This window comes from Ictidomys tridecemlineatus, chromosome X, assembly GCF_052094955.1.
Source record: "Ictidomys tridecemlineatus isolate mIctTri1 chromosome X, mIctTri1.hap1, whole genome shotgun sequence".
NCBI lineage: Eukaryota > Metazoa > Chordata > Mammalia > Rodentia > Sciuridae > Ictidomys > Ictidomys tridecemlineatus.
This window is the reverse complement of record NC_135493.1, coordinates 53035635-53061570: the sequence shown is the minus strand read 5'-3', so window position 1 is coordinate 53061570 and position 25936 is coordinate 53035635. Positions and strand designations below refer to the sequence as shown.

The window sequence follows — 25936 nt, the reverse complement described above, 5'->3', positions numbered from 1 at the left end:
ATTCTGTGGGTCGCTCTGAAAGTAGAAAACTATAAAAGTGAAACCATGCATAATAAGGAACTATAGTATTTTATTTTTTGTGTCTGTAAATTGGCCATTCCTGGGTACCCCATATTATTGTATCATAAAATATTTTTCTTGTTGTGTTTGGTATTTATCAGTTAGCTTAATGTCTTCAACATTTAAACATGTTGTGGCACCTTTCATAATTTAATGCCTTTTAAGACAAAATAATATTCCATTATATATATATATATATATATATATATATATATATATATATATATATATATCTTGTATATCTCTTCATATCCATTGAGGCACATTTGGATTATTGCCACTTTTTAGATATTATGAATAATAATGCTATGACCATGGATGTACAAATATCTCTTCTCATGCTTGTTTTCTGTTTTTTGGGGTATATAACCAGAGGTAGAATTATTGGACTGTTGAGAGCCACAGCCAAAGGGGCCCCAGCAAACTTCCAGCTGCCAGCAAACTTCCAGCTGATAATTGGCTCACAGCGGCCCCAGCAACATCTAGCTGATTGGCTCCTCTGTGGTAATGCTCATTGGAGATGCTCATTGAGCTGTTTCCCCACTCTTTCAGACTGCCAGCTGATGATTGGCTCACAGCGGCCCCAGCAACATCTAGCTGATTGGCTCCTCTGCAGTGATGCTCATTGGGCTGTTTCCCTGCCCTTTCAGACCACGGAGCTGCTCATTGGGGGACTTCTTTGGCTCTGCCCACATAACCCAGCGAATCGGCCTCAAGAGCAGGAGGATTGTGGGAGTTGGAGAGGCTTGTGTTTTTGTGAGAGAGGCTTGTGGGAAGCCGGTGGTGGCATTTGGGCTCTGAGGGTTTTTCCTGAGGAGCTGTTTTGTTTGGGGGTGTGTGGTTCTAAACATAAAGTTTGTTTCTTTTGACAAGTGGCTACAGAATCGTGCCCAGCCAGACTGTGGAATTTGGTGGCCCGTACGGGGAGAGACTGAGGGTAAGTAAACTGCTCACCCCTGAGGGCAGGGCGAGAGGATGGGTAGCCATTTTAAGATTCCTCTTTTGTTTTGCTTCATTTTTGTTTTAAGTTGCCTGTCCCTGGAGATGAGTGAGACGGAAGAAAAACCACTCACATCTGAGGAAAAACTATTTACGTCTGAGGAACAGATAGGGAGAAAGGACAGATGCACATGTCAGGAGGATAGAAAGGCTATAATGATTTTGTGTTGTTCCATTTTTATTTCATTCTGTCTCGGTTTTGTTTGGCATCATCTTGTTGGGTTGTATTACAGTAGAAATACGGGATCAGAAATTAGTAAAAAACGAACCGAAAGAGTGTTAAGTAAATTGTTAGAGGAAGGAGGCATCCCAGTAAAATCAAGAGCAGTCAGGGCATACGTTGATATAATACAAAAAATGTAGCCCATGGCTTTTTAAGGAGGAGTTGTTAAATATATCACAATGGAACCATCATGGTGAAGATTTAAAAAGAATAGAAAAGAACAACCCAGGGACTCTGCCAGTTTGCACATTGCCATTGTGGACGTTCATATCTGGTTTGCTTAGTCCAAAGCCTTCAATTCAGACAGAGGCAGAGGAAGGAGAAGACATATTGATTCAAGTAAAAGAGAAGGTCTCTTAAGTTAGTCAGAAAAAGGAAAAGATTCAAGTAAAAGAGAAGGTCTTTCAAGCTAGTCAGACAGAGGAAGGAAGTTTAGAGCAGAAAAAGCCATCAGGGGAAAAGTTACAACAGGAGACTGCTACTAACACCTTTCTATCAGAGGGCGTAAGTGTCCAACCAACAGCACCACCTCTACAGGAGACTGCTACTAACACCATTCTGTCACCAGAGGGCATAAGTGTACAATCAACAGCACCACCTCCATATGCTGGGAGGCTCCCAACCCCCGCAGTTGATAGTTGGGATCCTGAGACAGGATCTCAAGTATTAACATGCCCTGTATTTGAGGTAGGAGGGCAGCGAATTTTTTCTTTAGCCATTATTGCCAGAATTCCTATCTTCATCCCAGTGCCGGTGAAGACAATGTAAATTGTTAAGAAAATTGTTTTCTTTTAGTGCCTTCTGGAATGTTACATAATTTTTTCTTTAGCCATTATTCCCAGAATTCCTATTTTCATCCCAGTGCCAGTGAAGACAAAGATAAAACCAATCTACAGCTTATGCAATAGCCATCACTGAACTGCTTGCAGAACTTGCCTGGACTATGTATCACTTGTATGCATTGTGAACTCACCTGTATGCATTGTGAACTATCTGTTGGTGCAGCAATTTGTGGTAGTGTTGGGGTATTTTTCTGATGATATCATTGGTGGTACACTTTTTCCAAAAGGAGCCGTCAATTGGCTTGGTGTATCTTCCTCCCTTCTGCTTGTCATGATCATTCAGCTAAAATTTGGGGGCCAACAGAGGTGAGGCAAAGAACCTCACCCCCCCCCGCTGGTACAAAGTCCTCTCCACATGTGTGGCTCTATACTGGACCTGTAGTCAATGACGGGTAAGATCCAATTGCAATGGTACCAACCTAAAACAGGAGGCTGACGCCTTGAGGTCAGCTCATCCAATAACGGGTAAGGACCATATGTAGTATTGGACAACCTAAGGCAGGCACGGTCCCTAAGCCACATGCTTGTTGTTTAAGCAGAGAGGGGGAGATGTTGAGAGCCACAGCCGAAGGGGCCCCAGCAAACTTCCAGCTGCCAGCAAACTTCCAGCTGCCGGCTGATGATTGGCTCACAGTGGCCCCAGCAACATCTAGCTGATTGGCTCCTCTGCGGTGATGCTCATTGGAGATGCTCATTGAGCTGTTTCCCCACCCTTTCAGACTGCCAGCTGATGATTGGCTCACAGCGGCCCCAGCAACATCTAGCTGATTGGCTCCTCTGCAGTGATGCTCATTGGGCTGTTTCCCTGCCCTTTCAGACCACGGAGCTGCTCATTAGGGGACTTTTTTGGCTCTACCCACGTGACCCAGCCAATCGGCCTCAAGAGCAGGAGGATTGTGGGAGGTGGAGACAAGTGGCTCCTGAATTGTGCCCAGCCAGACTGCGGTATTTGGGGCCCCTTCGTCTGTGGCTCTCAACATTGGACCATATGGTAATTATGTTTAATGTTTTAAGGAACTACCATCCTGGTTTTTATAGCAGCTGAACCATTTTATGTTTTTCACCAACAATACCAAAAGTTTCCAATCTCTCTTCATCCTTTCCAATACTTGTTATTCTGGTTTTCTTTTTAGTTCCATTTTGATAATTTCAATCTTAATAGATGTAAAGTGGTACTTCCTTGTGTTTATATTTTGCATTTCCCTAATGATGTGGAGTCTCTTTTCAAGTGCTTGTTGACCATTGAGATATATTCTTTAGAGAATTATGTATTCAAGTTCTTTGGCCATTTTAAAAGTGAGATGTTTAGTTTTGCTGTTCTTGAGTTTTAGGAGTTCTTTACATACTCTGGATATTAATACCAGTTCAGTGTATGCTTTGGAAATATTTTCACCCATTTTGTGGGCTTCCTTTTGACTCAGTTGCTAGTGTGCATTGATGAAAGAAGTTTTAAATTTTGATGAAGTTCAATTTATCTATTTTTAATCTGTGCTTTTAATGTTATTCTAAATATAATATCCAAATCCAATGTCAGAAAGTTTTCCCCTTATATCATTTTCTGAGAGTTATAGATCTTACATTTAGGTGTTTGATGCATTTGGTTAATTTTTGTCTGTAGTATAAGGTGCTAACTTTGTTTTTTTTGTTGTTGTTGTTGTTTCATTTTTTTTTTTGCATCTAGATATACAGCTTTCCCAGTACCATTTATTGAAAAAACTGTCCTTTCTGCATTGAATGATTGTGGCAACCTTGTCAAAATCATTTGATCATATATAGGAGATTATTTCAGGGTTCTTTATTCTACTCCCTTGATATATATTTTTGCCTTTATGGAAGTACCACACTGCCTTGATTGCTATATATTTATAGTTCATATTGAAGTTAGGAAGTGTGTGATTCATCCAACTTCATTCCTTTTTTTAAAAAAGGAGGTTTTCTTTGCCTATTTTTGTTTTGCTATCAGTGTACCTTGATATTCCTTATGCATTTTATTATTTATGTTATTCTGTATCTACAAAAAATTATTGAAGTCTGTTGTATATCATTCAGTCTCTCTTTTGATATCCAATATGGCTTATCAATTTGGAGAAGAGGACTTATGGGCGTATACTACAGCAGCTAAACAGAAACTTTCTAAGTCTCAGGGAGGCCTACACCCATGAAATATAAATTAAAACCATAATGAAGTCCTGTATATACTGCAAAAGTGACTACAATAAAAATAAGGAAATTATCAAGAATAACAAAGATATGGAGCAATCATAATTCACATAAGCTGCTGGTGGAAGCATAAACTTTTATAAGCAACTTGGCCAGTAAATGGTAAAGCAAAATATGCACAGCTAAGATCTAGCACTTCTACTTGTAGGCATATACAAATCTATGCATATTATTTTCAAAAAATCTAACTACAATATTGAAAGCTACACTATTTGTAATAGATAAAACCTGAAAAATACCCTAATATCCACAGATGTACACTATCAATAGATTGTTGTATAGCCATATCATTCTGTACTCTAGAGCAACAGGAATGATTCACAACTATATTCAACAATATGGATGAACCTTAGAACCATGAAAGAAGCCAGACAGAAAGAATAGATACTATGTGATTTCATTTATACAACACTTTTGAGAGGTGGAACTTTTAGGAGGTGATTAGGTCATTAATGGATTAATATCCTTATCCAGAAGGTGATATGTTATAAAAGCAAGTTTGCTATACTCAGCTCTTTCTTGCAGGTGTACTTTCTTGCCTTTTGGTTTTGCCATGAGGTGACATAGCAAGAAGATCCTCAATAGATAACATTGCCTGAATCTTGGACTTCCCAGCCTCCAGATCTATGAGCCAAATAAGTTTCTATTCATTATATATTACCCAGTCTGTTGCCAGGCATGATGGCAAATACCTGTAGTCCTAGCAACTTGGGAGGCTGAGGCAGGACTATTGCAAGTTCAAGGCCAGCCCAGTAAATAAGGGAGATCCTGTCTCAAGGTAAAAAGAAGAACTAGGGCAACTTCATTATTCTTTCATAATAGCACAAAATAGACTAAGACAATAGTGGTTATATTTAGGGTAGGAAGGGACTGGACAGAACATGAGGATAGGTTTGGAGGTTGTTGATAATGTTTTCTTTTTATTAGATTTGTGAAAAAACATCCATCTATGTACTATATAATATACTTTCTTTGTATTTTCTCTGTGTTGTATTTCAATAAATAGCAATTAATAATTAAATAATTTAGGTAAATTTGGAGTGGCCTAAATTGAAATCCCAGCTGTACCTAATATCCTCACCTGCATAATAATATAATGATGTGGGCGGTGATGCTGATGATGACAATGATAATAAGAAATAGAAGAAGAAATATTTTCATGACACTTTGGGGCCCAAAACAATTCTAATCATGTCATTTCAATTTCATACTTACGATAACTCTGTTGAGTAGATATTAGGTAATATTATTGTCTTCACGTAATAGATGAGAAAAGCTAGGCACAGAAGTGTTAAGTAACTAGCCCAAGGGCATCCACATGCAGAATTCATAACTTAGACAGCATTTCTCAAGAGTTCGTACTCTTACCCAATATGTCCTTCTGTAAATAGGGCTAAAAAAACCAAGTGGTATTTAAAAGAGTTCAGAAAACTGTAATGCAATAGACATATGTCAGGTCTCCTTAATTATCATGAACAAGAACACATTGCCTCTAACTCTCCTTTCTGTGCCCACTTTTCATAGTCATACTCTGTCCCACAAGTAGCCAGTTCAGCATTGATTTGATCACAAGCCTAGATTCCTTTATCTTTCTGGTTATAAATTGTTATTAAGTGCTCTTTCAAGCTTTGGAGAAGCTTATGAAGAGGTTACATGTTTCCATCTTATGCCAGTTTCTTTCCATAATTATATGTAGAAAGGGGACTTTTAATGAAATGGTATTTTTTTAAATCCTATTTTCAGTGCTTAGCAGAGGGCTTAGAGGCATTTGGTGCTCATTAGATACTTGTCTAGTTAAACGTTCAAATGGAAGATATTTACCTCCTTGAAGACCCATAGTTATTTTATCATTCATAGTTAGGGTAAGTATCAATATGTGGTTTCTTGATTAAAAGTCTTTTATATTGCTGTCAAAGCAATACAAAACAAAGATGATTACTGAAAAGCAGTTAGATAAGTTCTTTGAAGCAGTTTGTTTATTTGTTTTAAGCACTTCCAAATTATACCATTCTGATAACAATTTATTTGGTCCTTAAACATGGCACCAACTCAGCTACTCACCAAAACTTTTCAGTTCACTCTGTTGGACTATCTCTTTCTGGGGACTCATCTCAATTTTTATCATGGAAACCAACAAAAAAAATAAGTTGGTGTTACATATATTAGTTTTACAACCACATTTTTGGAAACACATATGTTCTATAAGGAGGAAAAGCATTTCTTATAATGGTCGCTTGCTCTGTGCAATGTGAATGACATTCTTTCTCTTGTGTTTAATGAACTTTCCCTTTGTCTACTTTCCAGTTGGATATAGACATGAGCAATTTAGAATCATGGCTCTGATTCTGGTCTCATTCCTATATTGTGATATCCTTGGCTGCATCATGTTACAGTGAAATCCATTGGACTTCTTGCCAACAAGGATAACCACAGAGCCATTGCAATCTTCACTATTGCTGAATTTCCTCTGTGTAAGTTTTGGTAGCCTGGCTGGGAGCCAACTTTAGTGTATTTTCCTGGCTACCATCACGTTTTCCATCTGCCAGTATTTAACACTGCTCAGGTATGAAATCATAAGCTAAATAGCTTGCTCCAATTTATGACTATATTATAGGGGCAAAAGATGAAATTATCCACATTTTAATTAAATCAAAGAAGAAAATAAATGGAGGAGATAGAAGGATCTCACTGTGTGCATGCAAGTGAGGTTGCTATTAAAAATTATTTCACTTTCTCATCTCAAATTTTAGTAACACTTCAATAGTAACTTGAGGTCCTAAGGCAAATGTCTTTTTCTGGCCTTGGAGTAAAGCCATGTGAGAAATTAGAATGATGGTACAGTTAAGGTGCTCAGTTACCATAGTTTTAACACATGAATACTCAATTGAAGCGATTTGGGTCCTGATTATGATCTCTATATATCAGTTGGCTTGTCTTATGTGCTGAGACATACATGTGTGGTTTGATTTTGGTTTTTGCTTAAAATTGTATTTCTTCCCAGGGAACAAATGAGAATTCATGGATGTTACAATTAGGTGGTAGTGGCAGCTATTGTTTTTAAAAACTTAAAATTAACACGATCTAGGGCAGGCCTTTTCAAACTGTAGGTTGGGGATCAACTGTAGGTTATCAAATCATTTTACCAGTCACAAGTATTATATTTAAAAATTAAAATAGAAAAAAGTAGAAAACAGAATTATGCATCATATGTAGTTAGGGTAAGTTTCAATTTGTGAAACTTTTATGTATACATGCCTGTGTGTACAAGGTCATGATGTCCAACATACTTCTTCTGTATGTTTAGGTTAAAAAAAGTTTGAAGTCTTCTAATTTAGGGATAGATTAAGAACCATTGTCCAACTTTTATAATCTTGTCATAATAAATGATGAGGCAATTTCTCCTGATTGGAGAGGGCTCAAAACCTGCTAGTATTAATGTGTTAAAATGAATTATAAATTTTCTTTTAGAGGTGCTGAAAATATCAAGATGACCTAATGTTAAGATTGCTCTAAATCAATGATCTTTACATTAATTCATACATAAGAGTAATAGATCTGAGTATATGGATAAGGTTTAAATCATCTTTCTAGGAAAACTCCATTTGGCAAATAAATAAATGATAAGATTCTAGTTAAATGGGAATCTCTGAGAGGACTTCAGAAGACCTGATATTTTCAACTGTGGAAGCCTGCTTGAAGCAGAAAGAGCCTTCTCTCCTCCCAACACACACACACACACACACACACACACACACACACACACACACAGTGGTTGTAGTTATATTGAAATTCCCTTTGCAACTCCATAGTTCCAGTGTTTTAGGCCCTGTTTAGGATCCTGTGATATTCCTTTGAGGCCTCTTTAACACAATTCTGGTATAGTTACTCATATCATAATTCAAGCTATTTTGGTCTTCAGTTATTTTCGTTTCAATGAGAAAATTGAGTAGGCTATTTGATGATTCATTCGTTTGCAACATCCATGGCCTGAAACCAATCAGGTTTGTCTCATCTGCAAAGCGTGTGCTAGTGTCCATCTATCTATGAGCTGTCTTTTCTCACCCTCCATTTGAGTATATATACTCCCTGGCTTCCAGATACAGACAACTTCTAAACCAACCACTGGTTTTGCCTGAATTTTAAAAAATGCTTTGATTTTATCTACGTGATCTCAGATTAGAATCGTGAGTAAAATTTTCTTTTTTTTTCCAGCTAGGCTTGCTATTTTATAGAAATAGTCTGAGATGTTTGATTGTGGTTATACATACTATGTGGCAACTCATTTGTCTGACTTTGACAGAGTGGCATTTTGAACAGCCAAACCATAGTGTTTGCTAGCCTTGTTTATCTAAGGATCAGAGAGAATATGGTTATGTCAATATGCACAAAATAAATGGATAATGGAAATAGCCATTCGTTTTATATTGCCCCAGTGATCAAAGATGATCACCACTTGATTTATATAGCTGTGGTGATCATACTTAATCATAAAAATGACAAATTGATGGATCAACAGTGCTATAAGTTTGTTGCTACCTAAAGTTTGTCATAATCATTCAAAGAATATTCCATTGTTTGTTTTGTTATATTGTTATTTGGGGTCAATTTTACTGTTAAAATGGGCACATATTTGATAAACAACTAGCCCTTTAGTGTGGCAAATATGATGTAAATGTCTCTGATTGCATTTGTAATGACAATCAATTTCTGTCTCTAATTACGTTAATTATAGCATTACATACCTTTTCAATTTGCACAGGATTGTACTCAATTAGGTTCATGTTTTATTTCAATAAAGCACTTTTGCCACTGTCATAAATCTTTGGAACACTATGCCGTGGAGATAGTGGCAACTGAAGATTGATCTGCAGTGTTGGAATTCAGTGGGAAATCATGTCTTGTTATTGATTACTAAAGGAGTCATTAATTTATGGAAGCTGGTTGGAGATTTTGGCAAGTTTTGAACTTATTTCAAAATCATTCTCAATCCTAGCCACAGCTTTTCTCACAGGCAGGCAGGCAGAGGAGGGGACCAAGCAGGGAGAGAGAAGGAAAATGAATATAAATTAGAATTTTAAAATTGCAAAAATGAATCTATGTTGCATTGTGCTAAACAGAGTGAAGAGTGTGTGTGTGTGTGTGTGTGTGTGTGTGTGTGTGTGTGTGTGTGTGTGTGCTTATATCAAAGTCAGTAGGAACCTGACTATTACCAGGCCACAATCAGGTTGAGTAATTGGTTTCTGACAGAAATCTTTATTCTCTCAGAAATTTAACTGACAGAAAACACCTAGCTATTCAGTGTAAAAGCAGATGGCTCACCATAAGAATTCAAGTAGCAGGTGAAAAACAGCTCACAGTAAGCTCTCTTTCCCTGCTTTTATAATAGAAATACTCTAAAGGTATACTCTGGTTTTTAGGCACTAATTAAAATGGTATAAAAAGGAATCTAGAACTAGTTTGTAGAAGGAAGAAAGGCTTCATGTCTAGGAATCTCATAATTTTTTATTTAGTTCCTGATATAATAAACCAATGTGACCATGTATAACATGTAATTGAGTTTTTATTTATCTCTGGGTTTTAAGTCTATATTTTGTTTACCTTATCTTCATTTAGGGCTTTGAAGTACCTGTGACTAATTATGTAAGTTGACAGATTGAAAATAGAGAACCCATTTTTTTTCATTATCTTTTTTTCCTTCTCCTTTTTTTTAAAATTCAGAGAATGTTTGGAATAGTATACGTTATGTAATGAGAGGGAGCTTCTGAGGTTTTACCTGCGGGTGGAAGATTTGAACACTAGCAATGTAACACATCTTTTAAAGAGAGAAACCTAGTATTATTGTTGCTAGATTTTTATTTCTATGGTAACCATGATGTCACTGGTGCCTGCAATGCTTAAACCTCCCATCTCTAATAACTTGAGCTGATCTGGTAGGACCGAAAAATAAAATGAAAAAATTCTAATTAATAGAATCTGATCGCTAGATGCAACAATACAGATAATGTTTGGAAATATAAAAGGCTGAATATCTTGGTTGGGACTGAAAGAAAACTGTAGCATAGAGTCTATTTTATTAAAAGGAAAAGCATGGTTTTATAAAAAAGGTAATGAATATGATGAGTGTAAAGGAGATTTAAAAATACAATAGAGAAGGAGCTATCTAATATACAATAGCCTTTATGATTGGTAGCTACAGAATGGGCGGGGGATTGTGCTTTGGGAATTAACATTTAATTTCTGTTAAATGCAGAGAATAAGTGACATGTATATAGTCTACCAAAAGACAGATAAAAATCATGTTAATTATTTTGTTATATAGAATTATTGAATATCTACTCCTTTTTCTCACTAAACTACCTTCATTTTCTCTCTAGAGCTACAGAAAGCTTTCTCTTTGCTATTATTATGAACTATCTTTGGCAAAAAAAAAATATGTAGCCACTTGCTAATCTATCTTCTCTGGGAGGAGTGAACTTCTTACCCACATAGGCACAAGCTGGCAAACAAAAGCTGTACTGTGCCCATGTTCAAGGGGAGAAGAAAAATATTGGAGGCACTAATAACAACCAGAAAATTCCCAGAGCATTTACAAAGGGGATCCTCAGATGACTAGGAGTGGGACTCTTCCTCTATTTTCTTCAAAGTGACCTTTATTATTCTTCAGCAAAGAATCTTTTTACAGTCAAGACAAGGGGTTGGAGGAATAAATAGAAGTCTCCTGTGCCTGTCCTGTTTTACCCTGAGAGACAAAAAGCCTGGTTCTCTTTTCTATTCAGACAGGGAGATTGTCCTTCCTGCTTGACATCACCTAGATGACCCCATAATAGCAGAGGGTTGGAAGGTTATCCTAGGTAGGTCAAAGTTTTAAGACTGTTTCCTAGGTTAATTTTGTGAAGCCCCTTTGTGGTGCTAGTTTTATTAGTTTCCAAATTAATGAAACTCATTGTTTGAGGTCTAATGTTTTAAATATTTCACAGGGGACAATTCTTACCCATTAGATAGATATGACTTCCTAGCTTGATCATATGCCTGCCAGCACTATTACTTTTCTATTGTTATCTGACTACAGCTATCAACTATATAGACATTAGAGTGATAAAAATTCATCTGGTTGACATATAAGCTAAAATCCAGCTGACTATGAGCTCTGTAAATCTCTGCCTTATAAACACTTGTATCCTTGATAACATATTGCGAGAAGAGACAAAATGAGAATAACTTTTTGTATTGCACTGACAGCACAAAGTCATTCAGCTTTAAATGGGCAAAATGCAACATTTCCCTAAAGAAAATATGGATTTATATTTCCAGGATTGATATCGTATGACTTAAATTACCTCACACTTAACATTTACATATTTATGTATCCTAACAGTGGAAACAAACTATTTTATGCATAAAGAAATTGCTAATTGTACAATGAAAAATACCTTATATTAATAATATTGAATGTAGCTCACATCCATTTATCATTATAAAATTGTATTTTGCAAACACCAGGTGCCTGAGATTATATGCTTGGCAAAGTACAGAGAAAATGACATGGACGTAATCCGTGCTCACACTGAGAAAAGATCTAAAGAATTTCTAGCATTATTTGCATAAAATATCATCTAGAAAGGAAAATTAAAGCTTCTCTTTCATTGCATCCTCTAATGATATTAACATGTGGCAAAGTACTTTATGTGATGCAGTATAGAGTAGAGGTTAAGAGGATGCCCTTTAGAGATGACTGCCTGTTCCAGCACCACCTCTGCCAAGTATCAAGGGCACTTTGACCTTGGTGACACATTCTGAACCTCTGTGCCCCCATTCCCACATCTTAAAATGGGGTCAGTGGCAGTGCATATACCAGAGTTTTGTTTTGGGGATTAAATACCCACATGTAAAATCCTTGAAGGATGTGCCTGGTCTACAATTTAGAGCTCAATAAATATCAGCTCATTTATTAACTCTTACCATTTCATTGGGTTAAAATTATCCAAAGTCAAAAACCTGGAAGGAGGGGGAAGTAAAGAAAGGAAGTAATAGTTCATGTATGAAAAAATATTACACGTAGTGGTACATGTCTGTAATCCCATATACTTGGGAGGCTGAGGCAGGAGGATTGTGAGTTCAAGGCCAGCCTTGGCAACTTATCAAGACCCTGTCTCAAAAATAAAACGGGCTGGAGATGTAACTCAGTGGTAAGCACTCCTGGGTTTAATCCCAGTACTATAAAATAAAATTATACTGTTATTTTACCCTTAGAATGTTAACAAGATTTTAGAGAAAAATTTATTAATTTTTATTTTTTTATGTGGTGCTGAGGAAAAAATCAGAAACGTCTGGTTTTTGTCCTCTGTCTTTTCAACTGCTCAGAGCTTCCCAAATTATTATTTTGTTTAGCACCTCCAATTTTAAATATGAGTTGGTTCCTACACGTAGCCATGTGCTTCCTATTGCTGAGGGATGAAAATAATGAAAGCTCTTTTTCTAGCACTTTATCCTTTGACCTTTAATCTGTTCCAAGCAGCTCTTTCCATGCCTGACAGATACCTCAACCATGTAACAGTGCTATTATTGCTAGTTCTTGAGAGTGATTCTTCAAGGGCAATATTTGCTATAGATATTTGTGTTGTATCATTGCCATTTTTATGACTTTCATATAGTGTCACATGCTTCTAGCTACCTCTCCTATTATTAGCTATTTGATGGAAAAGAACTTTTTCTGTATCCCAAATCTACTGCATTGTCAATCATTGTTTTGAAAGTAAACTTACAGAAATCCTATACAAATGACCACCAAAGATGACATTTACTGGCCCTGGGGAAGAAAATGATTAATACAGGAGAATCCAAGATAAAGAGAGATAAAGATTAACACTTAGAATCCAAAATTGACTCCATCACTTATTAAATGATTTTGTGTAAATTAGCTAACCTCTGAACTTTTTATTCTATAAAATGAGTTGGTGATCATTCTTATCTTTAGAGTTGTTATAGGCATCTAGTGAGATGATTCTTAACAAACTGATTTGTGGGGCTGGGGTTGTAGCTCAGTGGTAGAGCACTCGCCTAGCACATGTGAGGCCCTGGGTTCGATCCTCAGCACCACATAAAAAAAATATAAATAAATAAATAAAAAGAAACTGATTTGTAAGCTAGATATTTTTGGACAATTATTTACTGTGGTGGTGATAGTGATTTATAACTTAGCGTACAAAGGAAGTGACAATTCTGCTAGATTTTGGTGACCAGTCTCCTTTTTGTTTAGATGATGTTCCATTTATATGTTGCTATATAACAAAAAGACCTTAGTGGCTTGAAACAACAGCAACAGCATTTATTTTGCTTATGAATTTGTGATTTGGACAGTGCTTTAGGAGAACAATTCATCTATGTTCAACTGGGTGTCAGTTCCGGGAGGTTTAGAGGCTAAAGTCATCTCAAGTCTCATTCACATGTCTGGAAGTTGTTCATAGAGAGAGACAGATTAAGAGACAGAAACAGGCAGAAGCTGTATTTGCTTTCTTATAACCTCTGAAGTCACGCTGTCATTTCTATGATATTGTGATAAAAGAGAGTTACTAAGGCTCACTCGTATTCAAGGGGAAATGTATTTCTACATTTTGATGGAAGGAATATTCAAGAATATGTGGACTACCCTAGACACTACCACCAACACCTTTAACACTACAGGCTGCCATTTTTTGAGTGTTTAGAATATGCCAGGTAATATACAGTTATTTAATCCCTCTGAGGTAAACAGCTGCAGAAAATGATGCTCAGATATTAAATAGCTTGCCCAATGTTACTAATGGGAAGATCCGGGGTTAAATTCAAAGTCATGTTAACTACCACAATATATATTATTTCCCTTTGTGTCATTGAACTTGTGTGATGATAGAAATGCATTTTTTTAATGGAGTGTGACTGCTAAGTTACCAATCAGTGAGTAAAATTTATCTAGCTCTGTTGTTCTGACAGAGGAACAAATTTGATACCTATAAATAGGTGTTGCTTAAAAAAGTTATAAGAACCTGCACTCTGAAATGAGTGCCTAACTTTGGTCCAACAACAATTTAAAACTCTTAAAATCAGCACCCTTTTAATAATTGACTCTCAAGAACTTCTAAGATTCTTTATGTTAGAGTAGATAGCCTAGAGGTGTCTAAGTCAGAAACCCTTGGGAGTGTGTAGTTCAAAGAATGATGAAAATTGAAGTTAGTGGCCCAGCTTCTTTGTCACTCATTTGATAGGTTCTGTGCTTCAGCATTATGGCAAGTGGAACCCTTCATGAGATGATGGCCAGACACTTTGGATGCAGTGACTGTGATTTATTTCTATGACCAATGCTATGTGATTACAGTGATCATTGTCATTCAACTTTTGAACTTTGCCCAGCCTTGTGTATAGAGCTAACAGGTTGCATACTTATTTGTTGATTTTTGGAAAATCCCAATAGTTTATCCTTGCCTGAATTGCCTTGATTGACAGTATGATATCATTAATTTAACTTAATAAGTGCACAACTCTCTGCTTTTCTTGGCTCTGTCAGCATAGTCTCATGGAGGGTGGTAATGATATGTGGGAGGCAAACAGCTGTATATCATTGTCCTTGAAAGTGGAATGGTTTGGAAACTAAAAGAGACCCGCAAAGGAGAGAAATGTGAATTGCTAAGCTTATTGTCTACCATACTTAATGTCAAATGAAATGGGTGAAATGAGATTGATAGCATCATTAGTTAGCCATGGCTTTTGGGATATTAAAATTCAAAAATGCAAAAAGATGGTTGCACTTATAGAGTTACATATTCATATCCATATCATTGCTTTACTAAGTTAAACTATTGTTATTGTTTAGGTTTGTGGTGTCCCCCAGAAGCTCATGTGTGAGACAATCCAAGAAGGAGGTGAAATTATTGGTTATGAGAGCCTTAATTCAACCTCAGAATTAATCTCTTGAGAGGGATTAACGGGGTGGTAACTGAAGGCAGGTAGGATGTAGCTGGAAGAGGTGGGTCATTGGGGGAGTGCCTTTGGGGTATATATTTTGTCCCTGTCGAGGAACTCTTTTTGTGCTTCCTGGTGCCATGTTCCCAGCTGTTTTCCTCTGCCACATATTTCTGTCCTGATGTTCTGCTTTACCTCAGATCTCATTGAGAAAGGAGTAGGCTGCCTATGGACTGAGACCTCTGAAGCCATGAGCCTCAAAATAATCTCCCTTTCTAAAATTGTTCTTGTCAGGTCTTTTGGTCACTGCAGTGAAAAAGCTGACTAGAACAATTATATTGTTGGCTGCAAGGAATGTTGCCTTTTAAAAAGATTAACATGTTAAAATAAGTGAAGCCGGGCACAGTGGTGCAGGAGGCTGAGATAGGAGGATCATGGGTTCAAAGCCAGCCTTAGCAACAACAAGGCACTAAGAAACTCTGTGAGACCCTGTCTCTAAATAAAATACAAAAAAAAGTGCTGGCTGGGCATGTGGCTCAGTAGCTGAGTATCCCTGAGCTCAATCTCTAGTAGCCAAAATTAAAAAAGTGAAATATTTAAGGTACAGGACAGATTTCAATTTTTCTGTATTTGTTTGCTTTTATGATATTTAAGGGAAATAAAATAAAATTCTTTCATTCATGAGAAATTTTTTTGGTCCATGAGGTCAATTATTAAAGGCCATTTCCTTAAGGGTATGTTTTGTTTTAGTGGAATGCTTGTCCCAGTTTGGGCAGAAACATTCCTAGAATAAATTCAATGAGAGGAAATTCAGTGCATACAAAATGAACTTAAGATGCTGTGAGTAGCTATCCATCACATTTTTCTCTTGCTCGAACCTTTGTTTTTTAGAAGAGGGGAGTTTATTGAAAGGTTAAATCCATTGTTTATAGGCCTACATAAATTTTTCTTTTTCTTTTTTTTTTTTTGGTGGCTTTCTTTTTTTTTTATTGTTGGTCGTTCAAAACATTACATAGTTCTTAATACATCATATTTCACAGTTTGATTCAAGCAGGTTATGAACTCCCAACTTTACCCCGTATACAGATTGCTGTATCACATCAGTTACCCTTCCATTGATTGACATATTGCCTTTCTAGTGTCTGATGTATTCTGCTGTCAGTCCTATTCTCTACTATCCCCCCTCCCCTCCCCTCCCCTCCCCTTTTCTCTCTCTACCCCTTCTACTGTAAATGATTTCTTCCATTTGTATTATCTTGTCTTTTTCTTTTTTGGCCTGCTAAGTATGAAACACTTCCTTTGTATTGTTTGTCAAGTGAAGGCTAAAATGGGCAGTTACCCATGAGAAGGACACATGTTTTATTCCACAGAGGCAGATATTTGATGAGAATATCAGCATTTGGCGAGCACATAATTATCTTATAAACATTTGTTTTGTGATGATTTGAACAAAAATACTTCTTTTAAAGAGAACAAGAGAAGGGTATTTCTTTATTTATCACTTTAAGAATATTATTTCATGCCAAGATCAAAGATGCAAAAGTTGATGTTGTACCTGTTAAGCCATAACTATTTATTTCAAGATGTTTCCTGTTTTGATAGATTTTTCAAGAAGCTGAACTCATTTTTCACTGTATCTATATAACTCTAGATATCTAACACTTGAGTTTCAGAAGTCAGGGCCAGAGAATCCAGATTACAGGTTTAATATCATGGAAAATTTTAGATGTTATTAAATAGCAAGCAGATCTTAAATTTTCTCAAGGTTTATGAGTATAATAAATGAAAAATGGGGCACAGATGAGGTGTTTACTAGTATATGCTCTCTGCACAAAATCAGCCAAGGTGTGTATGATCATTAAATGTTTCATCACACAAAACGGCTGTACTCTAAAACCTATATTATTTTTATTGATTCAGAACTGTCTGAAGAATTCATGACATTGAGATTGTGCTTCTCTCAAATCTGGATAAGATTTCTCTAAAAATGTTTTATTAATGCCTATAGTGTGTATGCTGTAAGCAGAAGAGAAGATCTGCTATTATATGCTAGATCAGTGAATTTGGATGCAGAGCTTGGAAGAGGGTAGATATATGGAATATTCTAAATAGTATGTTTATGGCCCCAGTCTAAGCTTATTGAGTATAGGTACCTGTCTCAAAGAATTTTAAAATATTATATAAAATTTGATAAAAAATAGTCTACTTTGTTATCTTTCAGAATCCACAAAATGGGAAGAATTAGCATGGCTATCTGAGTAACTGAGTTTCAAATATATGCTTCTTCTTGGTTGTTTTGAAAATGGGAAAACCATGCATTCAACCCCAAAATATATTCTGAGTGTCTAACATGGGCCACAGTTCATTACATTGAATTATAGTTATTGCTTACCAATAGTTTTCCATGACTATACTATTTTCTTTAGGAGAAAAGAGATTATGCCATAGTCTAGTGAGAACCTCACCTTTGCTGTGTATTATATTAAAAGAATTTTTTAATGACAAAATTTAATTTAGTATAGGTCAGTTTAGAATGGATAGAAACTTTTTAGCATGTAAATAATAAAAAAAGGAACATTCAATGATTGATAGAGTAAACTTTATGAAATATCATAAATATTTGACTACCCCAAACCAGCAGGAATCAATTAAAAAGACAGGACAAATTAGGAATATAAATGAGGCAGATGAAGGGTTAATATCTATAACAGACAAAATTCATACATTTTAAGGGGAAATTGACTGTAACACTCCCATAGAAAAAGAGGTAAGGAATACAAATAGATAATTCACAGAAGACAAATTAAGATGGCTGATAAACATAACAAAACACATTCTATGTCACTAATCATATTTGAAAACTACAAATTGAAACAATAAGGCATCATTTTTTGACCCATCAAACTTATTGTCATTGTTTTTTTTTTCTTTTACCTTTAAAAATGTGTATCAAGCTTTTCAAATGGATTTACACCACTTAAAAAAGAATTTCACTTCTAAGAATATATCCTAAGGAAATAATAAGAGCTGAGGACAGTGATTTATATACAGAGTTGTTCATAACAACATTATTCAAACCGCAAAAAATTAAACCATTTAAATATTTGACAACAAGGATTTCGTTAAATAAATTATGGTCATCCATGTTTTCTCATTATGAAAATCATATTTTTGAAGTGTTTAAGGGTGAGGAAAAATGCTCTCAAGAAGATATATTACCAACAAATTTTAAATGAGTCATAAGTCCATAAATAAAAAATGTGAAAATTAATATGAGAAAGAAGTACACTAAAATGTTAATTGTAGTTGTTTTCCGGACTTGGGATTTGCATAATTTGATGGATTGATCGATTTCAAGCTAATCAGAGAGTATTTTTACCCTTCACCTACATGGCCTCATGAGATTCTCCCAATTACACAATAAGGTGGATAGTATTCAGATTATTATATTGATTTTAGATGCAGTGAAACTGGGATTGAGATATCAAGTGACTTATGCAAGGTATTATATTCCTTCTGTATTATATGGTACAAAGTAAGCACTCACTACGTATTATTTGAGTGCTTAAGTGTGCCCCTAATCCAGGTTTTCTGACTCGTAGCTCAAAACTATTTCTGCAAATATGTCTGTAAGGTCCATTTACTATAGCCCAAACTTCTGAAGCAACTCATGTGGTTTGGGCCTTCAACACTTGACCACTTCTGGCCACTCTTTATGAGATATTTCAATACTTTACTTACATTCACAGAGCATTTAACTAGAACCAGAAATATGAAGTGCCATTATGTTTCATCAGTTTGCTTTGGTATTATAATGATAATGTGTTAGTGATTTAGAAAGTAATTACCTCAAGATCAGAGGCTGTGCCTTTTCTATGTCCAGGTCTATAGAGAGTTACTCAATTGGCCGTGGCACAGTCAATTTGGTAGTTTAGGCCATCTTAATGATTGCTTGTGCGGCAATCCATCAGATTGAATGTGCTTTGATCCGATTTGATTGTTAAAATGGACAAAAACACTGGATTGACTGTGCCATGGTACATTATTTTTGGGTCTTAGGCAATGTCCTGTAAAACATCTAACATAGTGCCTTGAACATTAGAACACTTAATAAATATGATAATGATGGCAAAAGCAAACTTGACCACAATTAGGATAGTTGTTTCTAAATGATCAGCAGTTCTACTTTGAAAACAGAAAAGTATGTATAGCTTTTTAAAAACTCTTTAATTTACATCTTCAGAAGCCACAGCTGAAAAACTAAGTTTAATACTTAGTATTTTAGCATTTTGAATTATTTTTTGTTTCCTTCATTAGTATGGAAACATGTTATATTAGCATACTTTAATTTTGTAACCTGGTCCCTATAGAGTCATATTAAATTTCCTCATAATCTTATAACACCATCTCTGTATATTTGTATTTAAATTATTATGAGACTTGTATGTATTATTTATGTCAAAATGTCTACTATCAAAATGCTTATGGTTTGGGGAAAATGTTACATTATTTTTATACTTTAATGCAAAAGTATTACTTACAAAACCAAAAAGAATGTATTTTATACCAAAGTTTTTACTTGGGTGGCTACTAAAAATAGAAATGTTACAGTGAGGGAAGTAATGTCAATATTTTAGCATAATGCAGGGAGTACTTATCATAATGGTAATGATGTTTCCATCCAGAATGTTATAGACTGAATTGTATCCCATTCAAATTCTTATGTTGAAATCTTAACCTCCAATGTAACTGGATTTGGTGAGAGCCTTTACAAGAGTTAATTAAGTTTAGATAAGGTCATAAGGGGGAGGACCAAATCTGATGAACTGGTATCCTTATTAAAAGAGGAAGAATGAAACAGACATTATTACTGTATGTATATATGTGACTGCATGACTGGTGTGATTCTACAGTATGTACACTCAGAAAAATAAGAAATTGTGTCCCATCTATGTATGATATATCAAAGTGCATAGGTGCATTCTACTGAAATGTCTAATTAAAACAAATAGAATAACCAATGTGATTCTGCAACGTTTACACTCAGAAAAATGAGAAATTATATCCCATCTGATTCAAATGTATGATATGTCAAGACCATTGTACTGTCATGTGTAACTAATTAAAACAAAAAAAAAAAACAAATAGAAAAAATAATTTTTTAAAAAAGAGGAAGAGTCATGGAAATCAGTTATGTGTGTATGTGTGTGTGTGTGCTCAGCTCACACATTCACACATACAGAGCCATGTGAGGACATCATGAAGAGATGGCAACCTGCAAGCCAGGAAGAAATGTTGCACCACAAATTAACCCTTTGGCATTTTGATCTTGGACTTTCAGCTTCCAGAATTGTGAGAAGATAAATGTATGTTGTGTAAGCAGCACAGTCTATGGTATCTTGATTGTGGCCTGAACTGACTAACATAGGATTTGTTTTAAATAAAAATCACCATCCCCAAATGCATGTTGAAAATCAGAATTTTGTTTTTATCAGAGTTTTTTTTTTAACCAATTCAAACTATGAATCACATTCCTTAAAGATGAATAGAAGTATGCCAGCAAAATGTTTAAGAAATTTTTTTATCTTCAAGAAAGCCATAAAATACAATATGTTATAAGTGAGGAAGAAAAGAGGAAGTGATGTAGGTTTGCAGGAAACCCTCCAATGCGTTCCAATTTGAAAGAAATTTTTAAAACTAGGAGGAGCTTCTAAGATAGAATGACAAATATAAGAGGGGTATCAAGGCTTTTTAATGAAGTTTTTTGAGGTGTGCAAATTACTCTTTTTTGTTACTTTTACTTGCACTAAGAGCCAGGGTTGATACTAGGTCATGTACTCTCAGGAAAAAAATGAGAAATTATGTCTCATCTATGCATGATACAGCATTCTGGCTCAAAGCAACTATTGTAGGCAACTCTTCTAACTACACAGTATCAGTGCCATACTTATATATTTTAAAAACTATAATCAATACTCAGAGCAAGAAGAATGAAAGCTGAAGGTTCACTGAATAATCAGGTGGGTAACTTGACCCAGAAAGCTGACTTGGTTGGCTTCTTGATTCTGTTTTCTCTACCAAAATAAATTATCATGCATATATATACATATGACTGGAAGAAACTTGATGTGACAGAAATATGCTCATTTGGGGGAAGGAAGCTCAAGCCTATGGCAACAAGTTTATCTATAAGAGCTTTGTTACTCTGTTCATCTAATCTTCAAAGTCAGTTATTCCACCATTGAGAATATCCAACAGATTGAGATAGCAGGGCCAGAAAAGGAGATTCAAAATGATTATAAACAACAGAAGTATTGCTTGTTCTAGTAAATGCAGAGCTTTCTGTGACGATTTAAAACAAGGCAACACTTAATAAAATAGTTGAGTTGTTCTACATGTTTGTTGAAAAAGAGCTCAGACTCAGTATTGGAGCTAAAATTTTTTAAATCATTCATTCAATGATTTGTTGCGTGATACATTGGGTCACACACCTCTGATGGTAATTAAAACCCAAAACTACCTCTGAAGAACTTTTTATTTAGTATAGTGATGATTAAAGAGTGATTATGATTCACTAACTACTGAAGAAAGCAGGTAGCAAATTGTAGGAATGGATGTCTTGCCTAGATACTCTTTTCTTTTTGGATTGACATTAGTGATAAAAACCTAAACTGCTTTAGTTTAAGAGGTCAGGAGAAGAAACTCTAACCCAGCTCCTTTCAGTAGAAATATAAGCCATAAATAGAATTATATTGTGCCATTATACATTTTCCAGTCACCACATTAAACAACATAAAAACCAACTGGTGAAGTTTATTTTTACATGTAATGAATACCAATTACTAATGAAATATTTGCATGCTTTTATAAATCTTCAATCTCCTACATATATTTTACATTCAATGAACACTTCTATTTCCACTAGCCATATTTTGAGCACTCAATATCCACATACAGCTAGTGGTACCATATTGCATAGCACTGATCTTAGTTCATACTCACCCTGAACTGCTCTTGGAGTTTTTAATCAACTGTGTTCTTTCCAAAACTTATCTGTTGGATTATCCCAAAATAAACTTTTCTGAGATGTTACTTTGAGCTTATTACTTCAATTGGTTAATGTGTTTAGATTTCATCCCTACAAGGAAATAGTATTCCAGTCCTTTACCATCACTGTAACACTCCAGGAGCCTTATTATAAATGCCCCCTTTCATGCTCCACTGGTTAACCTTTCATTATAGCATTTGTAAAACTTCAGGGCGCTTATTGAATAAATATGTCTCCTTCTATGTGATGCAGTATAACAAGGCTATAGGCCCAAGATTTCAACCTGGGTTCTGATTCCAAATTTGCCACTTGGGAAATTCCTTAAACTCTCAAAGCCTTACTCATATTTAAAATAAAGATAGTAATACTACCTTACAAAGTTTCTGTAAGGAATATTAGATATAATTTTTATAAGTTCATATAAAACCCTTGGCATGGTGAATCTTACTAGTAAGCATTCCATAAATAGTATCTTCTATTATTGTTAATAATATTACTAATAAAACTTTGCCATCTTAATTTTAGTATTCTTTATGCCTATAGTATATCAGGCTTTCAGTATATTTTATTAACTTAATTAGTTAAGGCTCACCAGATAAGATGATGTATAAACTTGCTCAAGCTTCTAACTTTTACAACACAGAAACCTAAGAATTATTACTGATAAGCAATGCAATTGAATAGTCTTGGCTTAAAGTCTAGAAAATTAGTCATATAGTCTATTATTTCTTGAAAACTCCAGAAAACAATTTTAGAACTTATTTCTTCAGAGAATGTCACTGGAACATTCAAAATTCTCTGAGCCTGCCATGGTTTCAGTGTACATTCAGGATCATTTGTGGTTCTTGATCTTTTCCTATTGTCTAATGGAAATAAAGATGAATCTTTGGTAACTTCTGCAAAATAGCTGGTTAAAGAGAAAGGACTGAGAATGGAAAATCAAAAATCAATTTTCCAACTTTACAAAGAATGTTCTCCTTTCTCAGAAATAAAGTCACTTTGGGAGAATAGAATTTAGAATCAAAAGATGCCAAGGACTTTTTTAGAAAAACCAGGCACACCCACACCATACATGCTACACATTCATTCAAAGACACATGTGCAACATATCTGCTAACAATTCATGCTGGAATTTTTAATATTTTCAGCAATCATTAAGCAATATGGCAGTCACTTAGAATAATCCAATGTCTTAGTGATTTGAACTTCTAGATTGAGTCACTGATAAATTTATTTTATTTTACCCTCATTACTTTTACTATCTCCCTAATGACCTCTTCTACAGTAGTAAACTCAGAACTGCTATTAGCAAAGGAAATGGCATGGTCTTAGGTGGACAGCAGCCACTTTCTAAGAATTGCTCATTCAAATAAGGCTAGTCTGGGAATAGACAATTGACAGTTGAAACAAGCAACAATAATACTGGTTATTCCCAAATGGAAAAATGTGAATGGTACAATTCTACAGATTAAAAATGATATTATTTTTAAGGAAAAGACACTGGGGTTTTCTTCAATTAGCACTGGGTGATTTTGCATTAAACTTTTTACTCTGAGATAAATTGTCAGAGGTGTAGTTTTGTTTGATTCATGTTCCCATAGTAGATTGTTCAACCCATAAGAATAGAGAATTCCCAAGTGACCAGAATTCCCTATTCTTAATTTTTATGGGATTCCTATTGCAGATTAAATAGGACTGAAGAAAATGAGTCTCCTTGCCACAGTTCATAAGGGGAAAGACTTAATAATATTTGCAGATAATTTAAGGTAAGATAGATATGAATTTAATCATGGCTACACAACTTCCTAGTTCTGTTACCTCAGTTTATTCATCAGTAACCTGAATGTGGTAATACCTTATGAGTTTCTTGTGATTGTTTAATTTTATTATTTAATATTATTATCATTTACCATTGTTATCATTACTGTTACATTGTACATATATTTTTCTCTGTTCCTAATAATTAGGGAGTATGCTATAGTCAATTATGGCTTTAAGCAATTAGTAAAGCCTTGAATGTTATTCCAGAGAGCCAAGCACACTAGAACAAATGTAGCAAATGTTGACAATTAATAACTCTGGTGAAGGGGACATGGGAGTTGTATATTTTTGCAACCTTTCTGGCAAATTGTAAGTAGAGTTTTTAAAAGTTAGAGGTGCCTAGCAAGGCATGGTGTCCCACACCTGTAATCCCACTGACTCCGAAGCCTGAGACAGGAGGATCACCAGTTCAAAACCAGCCTCATTAATGGAGAGATGCTGAGCAACTCAGTGAGACCCTGTCTCTAAATAAAATACAAATAGGACTGGGGATATGGCTCAGTGCTAGAGTGTCCCTGAGTTCAATCCCGGGTACAAAGAAAAAGAGTTAGAGGTACCTAAACATCATCTCTTTGAATTCTCACAATGTGTTTGCCACCAGCGAATGACCCAGGTATCATGGTAGCCCTGAAAGTTTGTTATTCATTTTGTCATAAATAGTCTAGTGTGAGTATATCACCTCTATTGACTTTTATGTTTATGGTTATATCTGTTCTATTGTGATAACTGCCCTAATACTGAGGAGCAGGGGAACTATTAGATACTAAAGTAGTATTAATTATAAGCAATTAATGTACTATGGCACCAGGACTTAGAGCAGGATGATGATATCAGCTGAGGGACCTCTCTGTGGTGTCTGTGAGTATTTTCTACCCGGGAACTCTCTAGCTTTTCCTTTGTTTGCCATTGTTTGTTTTATCCTGTCTCTAGTTAAATCCAAGGTTCCCAGTAAAAAGACTGATCATGCAGTGTCCTTTTCCCAGCCTCACTGTCGACTAGAAAAACATTGAAGCTTTTCAAATAAATTCTCTTCCAGCCCGGAACTCTTTACCTAGGAAAGTTTTATAATCTATTATAGAGTTTCAAGAGTAAATCTAAAACAACCATGAAAGTGCCTTTACATTGCAAAGAAAGCCTTGGGTAAACTTTCATGTACTTCCAAATTCCCTTTCCTCAATAAATCAGGTAAGGGCTGTGAAGGTTCACAAACATGTCAAGGCAAACTATGTTGGTTTGATTTCACTTTTGAATTTAAAATAGGATCATCCTTGGCCAGGAAGGCCAAATTCCAGACATGAGGCCCTTTGGAATATCTCCAGAAAGGCAGAGTTGTTGAATTGGTTACAAGAACAAGAATCAACTGTTAGTTCTGTCAGTTTCTGTGACAAAGTCACTTAGCTGGTTGATTTTTTTCCATCTGGGAGGGATAATCAGACTTGTCCTTTGTCCATTTGGAAATAGTTTGCAAGGACAAAGAATATATAGATGTTTTTGGTATTTGATTTCAGAAATATATAATGCAATTTATAAATTTCCACAGGCTTTTGAAGTCTCGGTAGAAAGCCCATGCAAGGAAAGTCAATACAGAATGTATCCAAAACTTTTCCCACAGACGTATGGCTTCTTGAGAAGAAACTTTCTTGAACTTTTGTCAGAAGCACCACAATTCTGATCATTATATTATTACATTTTTATTGCTCACTGGGGATAGAAAGAAATTCCCTGGTATTATATAATTGGGAAAAGGAACTGGTGTCTTTGATAAATCCTTGAATCCCCCTGGCCACA

The 25936-nt window shown here is 35.4% G+C and overlaps 1 long non-coding RNA gene across 1 annotated transcript in view; it reads left to right on the top strand.

Annotated features, from left to right (window-relative positions):
- Positions 1-8281: 8281 nt before the first annotated feature.
- The window catches only part of LOC120889265 (uncharacterized), a 218286-nt gene continuing 200631 nt past the window's right edge, over positions 8282-25936 (top strand). The window contains exon 1 of the long non-coding RNA XR_005733171.2: positions 8282-8528. This is a non-coding gene — a long non-coding RNA (uncharacterized LOC120889265). The remainder of the gene's footprint in view (positions 8529-25936) is intronic.